Here is a 9,727-nt window from a genome sequence, read left to right as displayed (position 1 = left end):
ATTGAATGGAAACAAACTACTAAGTGAAGCTATACACTTCTTTCATCATTAGCTGTTAGTAGTACCTTAGCATCATTTGAAGACAGAAAAACGGGAAACCTTCTTCTTGGTACAGATCCTGCTTAGAATATTCTGAAGTTTTTAATCTGTATGGTGCAAAGATTACTGAATATTTTCTGAATTTAGATAATGACTAATACAAATCTGTTTAGTTTTTGCTATATAAATATTGTGTGATTATGGAAATCTGAAGGGAGAAATAAACAGGGTCAGATTTACAATAAGTAAAAGTCGGCATGATTTTCCTATTTCAAAAAACAGTATAAATTTCTCTACAAGAAACTAATGAATGATCTTATTTAAAGCTACATGGTCTAGCTGGGTATTTGGCTGGGTGTTCAACCTGTCCAAAAGAAACAGAAAACCTCCTATATTCTTTGTTGTTCTATGTTACTCATTAGCCAAACAGAAAATTCAAGAAGAATAAGTCACAAGTCAAATGCACTGTTTGGCACTTCTTAGTTTTTCTTTCAGTGTGGGAAGATATGGCTCACTTTACAGGTTTGTCCAGTAATTTTCATTTAGTAAATTACGAATTATTCTGAACCATAAAATTTTGATAATATCCTTCCTTCCTTCCTTCCTTCCTTCCTTCCTTCCTTCCTTCCTTCCTTCCTTCCTTCCTTCCTTCCTTCCTTCCTTCCTTCCTTCCTTCCTTCCTTCCTTCCTTCCTTCCTTCCTTCCTTCCTTCCTTCCTTCCTTCCTTCCTTCCTTCCTTCCTTCCTTCCTTCCTTCCTTCCTTCCTTCCTTCCTTCCTTCCTTCCTCCCTCCCTCCCTCCCTCCCTCCCTCCCTCCCTCCCTTATAGAGTTTTTTGCGGGGGGGGGAGCACATTTTTATTTTTGTGATCCACAGGTCTTACTCATACTTTAAGTTGGTGAGAAGTATTTTGGATCTTGGTGTTTATGGGTATGTTTGAAACAGTTTTTAATAAGCATTTCTAGGCTAAACATCTATCTGCCAACTCCTTGTGACTGTAGGACACTGGACTCAGGAATTCTCGAGATTCTACTATGCCATTTCTTAGGACCCACATGGTGCTTACTGCCAGGGCTCTGGAGAGATAGAATAGTTTGTCTGCTTCAAATTACTAGCATAACCTTATTTTCAAAGGAAAAGCAAAATGGTTTTGAAGATACTGTCTAAAGCTAGAGTAGAATTGTTCCTGTGCTGACCTATTTCATGTGCCTGACCTATTGAAATTTTAGGTACCCAGCCTTAGAGAAAACAGGGATTTCATGTAGCCAACCTGACACAGTAGATACACAGTGGGAATTTAAACTATTATTACGTTAGTCACTTCTAAGTAAGAAGAGACTGAGCATCTAAATTATGTTAGTTCTCATCCTTGGCTCTTTAGGGATAGACAGGAGTCATTAAGGTTTTCACAAACACTGGAGTGAGCTGTCTCTATTTTGCAGTACAGGGAACTAGCAGGAAAATGTTTAAATGACTACAACCACTGGGAATCTAATGGTGCACACTTCTGCACAATAACAGATCATGTACCCAGCGAGCCTCCAGTGGGAGCCTTTGCTTTTAGGTTCTTGCCAGCTTCAGAGGACTGACTCCACATCTTTCATATGGTGCCTTGACAAAGTTATTCTTCTTTAAATTGCTCCTGTAAATAAGGCTTGTGAGGCTATGAATCTGAGAACCACTGAAGCCAGTTAAAACATAAGGATGGTATAAGATAAAATATAGACAGATTTTATAAGACATGGTCTAAAACACAAAATCTCTATTCTCCTCATAGACAGCCGAACCAGGAAGGCAATGGTAGGATTTTGCTTGTTTGCTACCTTTCTGACCCAAAGGCTTTTGCATTCCTAGCTTCAACACCTCACCTTCAGATGAAGGATTAAATGTTTTCTGCTGCTTTTTCTCCACTAACATTTTCTCCTGAAAATTAAGAAGCTGTTCATATCTTCTAGTGAGTGAACTGCCTGCATGTAAAAGATGTGCAACATTCCCTAAGAAATTTGGTACCTAAATTGCTAGTGCTGCAGAATTATACATATGACATAGGTGCTCATTTTCACAAAAAAGACCCTTTCAAGCATTGATAGTCAGCAGAAGTTAACTACCAACTAATCTTCAAGCTAAGTAAAGTCCTTAAAGATATCTTCAAGAAATCCAAATTCCCATTTCCTTCTTCATACACTTTACAGATCAGAAAGATAAGGTAAATCATGGTACTTCTAATTAGGTGTGAGCAAAGGAGATGCAACTCAGCATACAACAAAGCATTGATAGAATGGTATAATTCAACACTAAATTTCATTCCTGTTTATGCCTGACTTTCTTTATGTAAAAAGAATGCTTAAGTTTCTAACACACTATTAAAAACTTGGCAAAGTTCATATGTAACTAAAAGTTATGTGGAATACAGTAGGAATTTTTAACTCTTGTCCCTAAAAATAGTTACTGAATAACTTTTGTCCTCTTTATCGAAGATCTTGTCAGTATCCTTTGCTTTAACAACTCGCTTTATGATTATAAGCAAAAAATAAAATAGCTTAGTTGTGTGCTGTTATATTTTTTTATCTGTCAACACATCTTTCCGCACAGATCCAAGACCTATTTGATACGCCTCAGAAACTTTGCTGAGCTCTTGCAACTAAAATATTGATTTGTACCATTGCCTGCTCAAACCTGTTGCGTTTTTATAGGTACCATGCTTGCTGCTCATGATAAGTAAGCCTGATTATGATTCATTCTCACCCATTTTTTTTTCACTGCCTTTTTCTGCTGAGAGTAGTCATGGTTTTCTTTGGCTGTATGTTCAGTAAGAACGCTCATGATTTAAAGAATTTCATTACATTTTGCCTGAATAAGTCTCTGAGGGTATATAGCTTGGATAGGCAGTAGGACTATAAATGATCTTCATTATAATTTTCTTAACCACTAAAATTTAAGCAGCTGGGAAGGAAAGTTCAAGAAAATGGAATTTGCAAATTTTTTTACAGTTACTATGAAAACTTTGTATTCTCACATGCCTTTTGAGAATTCACTATCCTGTTGTATCAGATGTATTTTTCTTAGTCAACCAGACAATTTTTTAGGAATGAAACCACACAGGACTGAATTGATGAGGGATTGTCTATACCCTATCTTCTGCAATAACAGGCAAAGAAAAAAAGAATTAGGAGGACCCATAAGGTGTCTACAAACACAGGTTCTATGAACACAAAATAATTCTCCACATTTCATAAGAAATATAGGAACCAAGGTAAAATATAAAAACCTGCATATATTGTGTGCTTCATTTTAAAAAAAAAAAAAAAGGCTGTCATAGGGGAATCATCTATTCCTATTGTTAAATATAAAATAATGGTAAGAAATGTTTGGTTTTTTAATTATTCCAGGTAATCCTGAGTGTGTCTGATTTGCAGCTGTGGTCAGTTTTCAATGCTTTTAAAGAAGGCAGGAAAATACTCACTTTAGTATGAAACAGGTTTTCTGTGCTTGCAAAAAGGAAATTAGCAGAGAAGTATCACTCTGGATTTGGTACAACCGTATTAAATCCAGTGACATTTTTCTGTGGACTTCATTTGTCACAGGCGGACACTTAGATCTTTCCTAATCACAAGCATCAAAACACATGTGTAGAAATGGATTACTGCTGTGTGGAATTAGAACATTGGTTATTGGATCCTCCTTGGTTCACTTTGACTGATTTTATTAAATGTTCAGTAATGCCAACGACATCCAGTCATCCACTCTGGTTAACAGCTGTTTTTTTCCTCACACTGTGACAAGGCCCACCAGATTTGTCCCATATAGTTTTCTATTCCATTCTTCCAAAAGGCAGATTGCTTGGTGGCAGTCATGATGATGATACAATAATAATATGAATGCCTCTTACTCTTCCCTTCACCCTTTATCACTAAATGTCCGATGGTTTCTTTGTTTTCTACTTTCTCCAGTTCCCCCATTTCCTAAGAGTGAATTGTGATTTCTGTCACAATGATTTCCAACTCTGGTTCTCAAAGAAGTATTTAAATTTTTTATGCTCTGAAGTGATGACATTTGAGCTTCTACCACAGACAGCTCTACATTAAAAGTAAGATTCATTGTGTTTTATGCTATCTTGCCTTATCTTTTTGGAGTTCTAAACCACTTGCATTTTTTTTTTCATTTTTACATTTATTAGTATACTTTCCAGTTAGAGCTCTAGAATGTAAAAACAAAAATAATTTTAAAAAATAATGAATGGGCTTCTTTCTGAGTATGCATTTGTTCTCCCTGTTGAAAGACCAGTGTGTTCTAGAATAAAATTATGAAGACCTTAAAATAGAAACAGATCAATGTTGTATCAAATATTTCATACTGATCATATTACTTCTGTGTCTTTACTAGTTTAATTATACTCAGTGCTGTAAAATAATAAGTCTAGTTAGAACTAACAATTCAGTGTAAATATATCTATAAAATCAATAGAGAAATACATTTTAGAAGTTCTGCAATAGAAATATGGTGTATACCAAAAGAAAATTCTGGATTGTATGATCCTAAATATAATTCTTTAAACAGTAGAAAATTTTAATCCCTTTAACCAGAAACAAGGTCGTCTGGAACTGCTCTGCTTCCAATAATTTGCTTCTGAATTTGCCTTTTACCTCAGGTCTACATTTTCATAACTGGGCAAATATTGACTGACTATGAATCCATCTATTGTTTGAAGAAAAGTAAGCCACTCCTACCTACATTGGCTTACAATTAAAATTTATGTAATAAACCTCTTTCAAGCTAGTTTCGTAAGACTTCCAGACTGCAGAGCTACGCTTCTACCCCACTGAACAAAATGGTTTTAATTTATTACTGTTTAGTCTGCAAGACATTTTCCTGCTAGTACATGTTCTATTAATTCCCTTGGCTAGCTAAAAGCTACAGTGATTCCTTAGGAAGTAAAAGAGCACATATAATAACATATTTAAAAAATTATTTTCATGCATCTTCAAAATCAGCTAGCCACATATCAAAATATCTGTTTTAATACAGGTGCTTGTCTAGTTCCATTTCCTTTCTAGTAATTTTTTTCTAGTCTTTTTTCTTTTTAGAATGTACCTCAATGATTAATTATTACACGCACTAATGTTGAAAAGCAGTAGAGTGTAAAAAAATACAAGGATCATTGATTTTTTTTGCGTGCTAAAGATTCCATTCCACTTAAACATTTCTAAAATTCCTCTTAAAGTAGGCAAGTTTTTCAGCATCTGTAGTTCTACCATTTGCCTCTGACAAGGGCAGATTTAAAACCTAATATCTATTAGTTCAATTACGGAAACATTTTTACCTCTTGTGCTAATATGTATTACCAAGGTAAGTTAGAAATGCCACAATGTATATTTTTCATTAACCTGTCATGACATAACTTTCAAGATTCATAAAATAGTAAAAATCAAAAAGATTTCATGAAGAAGAAACATCCAAAATAAATTATCTGATATTCTTTTAGTCTGTAATAATTATTCCCATTGTAGTTCTGACACCATGAAACTATGTTTGAATGGGTCTTTGCATGTGTGGATGTATCACTGGATGTTGTTTCTAGATATATATTACTCTTTTTGCTCCATACACAGTCTTTTCTTTCTACATGAAAAGAACTTGTAGAAACTTCTTATTAATTATTTATCTGATCATGTTCCAAAGTGGTTTTGTGTTTCTGCAGTTTTGTCTTTTTCTTTGAAATCGATAGCCTTCATAAATGTAAGTATTGTATTCACATACCTGAAATATCTGTTATTTTCTGAGTAGCTCCCAAACATTCACCAACAGTATTACAAGTAATAATAAGCACACTGTAGCAGTTTTGTAATTAGTTTTTGGTAAAAACAAGTGCTTACATTTTGTTCAACCATTCAGGAAAGGGCATGTTAATATGTTCTGATGACGAAATACTTCACAACTCTATTTGTGTCAATACCAGTAAGTCTTAACTTAGTAACTTGAATTGGTCCCTCATCTCCAGCTATGGATGGCACAATCAGTACTATGTGAAAATGAATCAGGATATCAAACTGTTTTCAAAACTTTTTAGCCCATGCAAAAAATGAGAAATGGATTTTATATCACAGAAAATGAAATTCCCTGAAAGATTGTTTTACTGATGACTACTAAATGTCAGTAAAATCCAGTGTAAAATGAAGGTGTATATGGAGATAGGAGAATTGTTTTTAAAAACAGTTAATAAAATAAGTAAAATTACCTGAGGGAAAAAATACCCACAGCATATTTTTTGTACCTTTAGTCTAAGTCAGAAAAAAGAATAAAATGAAACAAAAAGAAACAAAACAAAAACTCTCAGGGAGGAGAGAAACAAAACACAAAATCTACTCTCTCTGAAGTTCAAATCTGTTCACATAAAAAGCTGCTTCTACACATCCTTTCTCCTGTCCTTTCAGGTGGTCTCTCCTTACTATCTGCTTCAGTAGAATAGGTAAGATTTTTCTTCTTCCCACTGGTAGAAACCACTGTTTTCTGTATGTGATAACTCTTCTGCATTTAGCAGCACTGGAAAGGAGTGAAGAACATTGTCACCAAAGTATGTATTCAGTTTCAATAATAAAATTTCTTTGAAATATTTTAATGAAATTAAACATGAACAGATGCAGTCATGCCAGCATATATTGCTATTTAAGACGAGTGCTATAGACATGAATACATCAGTGAGGGACTGTGCTCCAGTTAAATTAGGTACATTTGGAAAACACAAGTGTGTTTAAGCAGACAAGCAGGTGAAATATGTCAGAAAAAAAATTATAACACACAATAATAACAAACAATTATACACATTAAATTGGCTCCAAAATGCAAATAAACAGAACAGTAAAAACTGCTATGAACTTTTTGATTGATAGCTGAAAAATGTTTGGAAAAAGAATAATTGCCTAACATTTTATATGCATTCAGAAAAACAAAACAAGCAAAATAGACAATATACAAGATGAATACAGAGTAGAGTGAACGACTTTTCCTTTGCTGCAAGTGACAGCATCAGGGTGCAACTATCTGAGTAAATTGTCCATTGCTTATGAGTAGTTCCAAATTTTGTGATACTTACTGCACACAGAAATACTTCCTGGATTTAAAACTGCTGACAATGATCTTGGAATAAAGAAGAAGGAATAGGGGAATCTTGCAAAATTTAAGTTTGTGAAAAACCTGACAGTTTGAAAATCTGTGGGTTTGAGTTCTCCCCTGTCTGCAGTTATGATGCAGCTTAGTTGGGGGGGGGGGGGGGGGGGGGGCAGGGGGGAGGCAGAAACCAAAATGAAAAACAAATAATCAAAATGCATAAGAGATATTTGCTGTCTTTCCTCACTTGTGCCACCACCGGAACAAAGAGGTTTCCATTAAACTGTGCTGTCCTTTTATTAGTCTGGATCCATAGACACCACATTCATTAAATCCAGTGTGCAATTAAGATCATGAAAAGGATTCAGTGAGGAAATATAAAGTTGTTATTTATGAAGGACCAAGTAGTGTTTGTGAAAGAACCAATCAACAGTACAGTTAGAAAAAGATATTTCAGTTCCTTTCATTCAGTTTCACAAGAATGTGTAAAGGGAATGTTGAACCATACTGGTTTTGTTCTTATTCTGATGTGATCCCACACTCCCCAGTAAACTCCTAAATTATCAAGGTCCAGAAACGTTTGGAGATAAAATGTTTAATTTTCAGTTACTCCAAAATAAGTATTTTATATTTTCATGAACTCTGCAGACTGAACTATATGACAGCACAAACTATTAACTAGGAAGATGAATGCCCATTAAGTGACACAACATCTAGAAATATTCAGTTAGGAAGCAAAGTCCAACCTTCTACTCAAAACAGGATCAACACTGAAGTCAGACAAGGTTGCTGAGGGCTTTCTCCAGCTGAGTGTAGAAAATGTCTGAGGACAGATTCTCCACAAGCTGTTTGTGTAGCCTGTTCCAATCATTAATGAAATTCATACTGAACATACCCACACCACACCAGTTGGAACACCAATTTATTGTCCCTCATTCCTCTAGCAGGCACCACTGGTCCCAGATCCATTTCCTTGATGACCTCTTGTAGGCAGTGGAGGATGAATGTTAGGTTCCCCCCCAGACCATCTCTTCTCCAGCCCAGCTCCCCCAGCCTTTCCTTGCAGGGCAAGTTCTCCATTTCCAACTATGTTAGGGGACATTGGTTTGACTCAGATGAGTTTATCCTTTTGGATTAGATGCATCCCATTATGTCCCATGGACATGTAAGGATCAAGATTTCTCAAAACAAACCTTATTTGATCTTCTACCACCATTGGAAAGTCCTCCTTCTTGAACCCTATCTCTAGGCACAAAGACCTAGAAGACTTTCCTGATAAAGGCCGAGGCAAAGAAAGCAACAGGCACCTCAACCTTATCTGCATCTACTGTCACAAGGTCACATACCCTTCCTTTTCATGAGGACTCTGTGCCTGGCCCACAGCACATCTCCTGCCAACCTGGCCTCGGTGGCATCACCTGCCCTCGCAAGCACCATGCAAGTCAAGGACTTTTATGTGCCCTCCTCCAGCTGCCTGGAGGGGAGTTTCTGGACCCCTTCACAGCCACCACTAGCTGCCAAAGCTTGTCTTAGACGTACGCTTGTTCACCAGCGAAATAGGTGTCACCCCTGGAGGTGGGCAGGAACCTGATACACCCTGGGCAGCAGTTAGCTATAGTGTATGGGTACCCACTCTTTTCAGTTAAGAGTCATCTTCCTAGCAGGAAACAACAAACAGAAAACTGTGGTCTGCAGAAGCCCTAAGAAGCTTCAGAGGTAACTACCAACAGAAATCATGATTAAGGCAGAAAAAAAGAAAAAGAACAAAACAAGTAAGTAAACAAACAAATAAACCCCACATACTGCAGGGGGGGGATGGGTAAAAAAAATAAAAGAAGCCAACCCCATCACCCAACTCCCCCAACCCTTGCGTAAATAAAAATGAAAAAAAAAATAAAAATCAGGAATAAACACCACAAAAATTGCTACCTGGAGAAAAGTGTTACATCAGTGGAAAAAACAAACAAAACAAAAGAACGTTGTGTTGGGTTTGTGTAGCAAGGGGAAAGGTTTTGGTAGCAGGGGGGAGGGGCGGGACCACAGCCAAGACAGCTGACCCCAACTGGCGAATGGGATGTTCATTCCATACCATGTGACACCATGACCAGTATATTAAGGGGGGGCAGTTGTAGGTCAGGGGTGGGGTGGTTTGTTCCCCCCTTCCCCGGGGCTTTGCGCCTCTCGTTGTTCTCCTTTCCATTGCATTTCTGTTGTTGTTTCTTTTAACTTTAATTATTAAACTGTTCTTATCCCAACCCACGAGCGTTACCCTTCTGATTCCCTCCCCCATCTACTGATGTGGGAGTGAGTGAGCGACTGTGTGGGGCTGAGCTGCCACTAAACCACAACAGTCTTCCTTTGTTCCACAGTAAGGGAATAAAGCCTCACAGGGTGCTTTTAACATGTGTCTTTTAGGAATTTGCTATGCTTTCATAATAATTCCAACATTATCAAAACTTCCTCATTTAAATAAATCCTGCCAGGGATTTATCTCACCTAATTTCATGACAGTAGTTCCCTTGCCTAAATGTTTGCTAACAGTGGCATTTTAGGCACTGTAGTGCCTGCTTGGCTTCTAGGTGTTCC

The 9,727-nt window shown here is 36.7% G+C and overlaps 1 long non-coding RNA gene across 1 annotated transcript; it reads left to right on the top strand.

Annotated features, from left to right (window-relative positions):
* The first annotated feature begins 512 nt into the window (after nucleotides 1–512).
* Nucleotides 513–8,943, top strand: LOC135316677 (uncharacterized). Its single transcript, XR_010375926.1, has 4 exons — nucleotides 513–561; nucleotides 3,988–4,124; nucleotides 6,469–6,503; nucleotides 8,806–8,943. It is a non-coding gene; the product is annotated as an uncharacterized LOC135316677 (long non-coding RNA).
* The last annotated feature ends 784 nt before the right edge of the window (nucleotides 8,944–9,727 follow it).

The sequence above is a fragment of the Phalacrocorax carbo genome, chromosome 1, assembly GCF_963921805.1.
Source record: "Phalacrocorax carbo chromosome 1, bPhaCar2.1, whole genome shotgun sequence".
NCBI lineage: Eukaryota > Metazoa > Chordata > Aves > Suliformes > Phalacrocoracidae > Phalacrocorax > Phalacrocorax carbo.
Note: the sequence above shows the minus strand (reverse complement) of the source record. Positions and strands in the feature narration are given on the sequence as shown.